Raw genomic sequence first — 1109 nt, 5'->3', positions numbered from 1 at the left:
GACGACTATCTTCAGAATCCTATTCTGGATAAGGCTAATCCTATTTTGGATAATGCTAATCCTATTCAGATTTTCATTAATTACTGCCTATATAAGTAGTGTTTCAGGTWGAGAAATATGAACGAGAGCAAATAGAGAATTTATTGTAAACACATAGATTYAGATACATCTCATGAGAGTCGATTAGGGTTCTTGAGAGTTTGTAATTTCCAATTCAATAAAGAAAGCGCCGTCGATTTCTATTTCATCTTCTTCTACAAATTTCTCTTGAATTTCCTTATTAAATTGTTCTACTGTCAGATCTGGGTTTTAACAATGTTCCTCATTTCTTTTATATTTCTTTCTTCGCTGTGAGCTCAAAGATTTTCTGGAAAATCTAATATAGGAGATTATTCATCAGAGACATGAAAATGTCTTCAAAATGATGATAATCTATGATCTATGAACTTAGAACTCAAGAAAATGGGGTAAAACCACCTTGCATGTGGTATTTAACCAATAAAAATGACATTTTGAAACTGACAGGTTGCTTCTAACAATCATGTCGACTCTATTCTTTAATATCAACCCAAAATATTTGATTTCTGTTGGAGTTTGCTTTGATTAGTTGTTGTTTTACTATTTCGGGTCTCACTCAAAAATATTGAGTGAGCATTTAAATGTTTAATATAAAATTTTAGGAGCAACAATAATGTTGTTGGATAAAAGATGTCTAACAGTGACTTTTGTGGTTATAAAAGTTAAAAGTAAAATGATTTTTGGAAGGTTCCTTTGACAATGATTGGTGAAACCAAGAGTCAAGGAACATAATCTGTATTTCTGTCCAAATAGTAACTTTTTGTGCAAAAACCTTTTCTTTTATATAAATAAATATTTGATTATTTTTAAGAACAATTAAAAAAAGGGGATCAATTTTAACCCATAAAAGCTTATTGGCATTTCATAAAGTATAATTTTACTTTATTTTTATCGAGACCCATCGACTATTGAATTTCGGGTGTTTAGGACATTAATGCGGACATTGGAGCTCCAAGCCTTATCAAAACCTTGGATATTCATCTGCAAACTTGTGAGTTTTCACAGCCCCACTTTTACTGCTTTTAGTTATT

Source organism: Cynara cardunculus, assembly GCF_001531365.2.
Source record: "Cynara cardunculus var. scolymus isolate 2C chromosome LG 2, CcrdV1, whole genome shotgun sequence".
Taxonomy (NCBI): Eukaryota; Viridiplantae; Streptophyta; class Magnoliopsida; order Asterales; family Asteraceae; genus Cynara; species Cynara cardunculus.
This window is presented reverse-complemented; position numbering follows the sequence as displayed.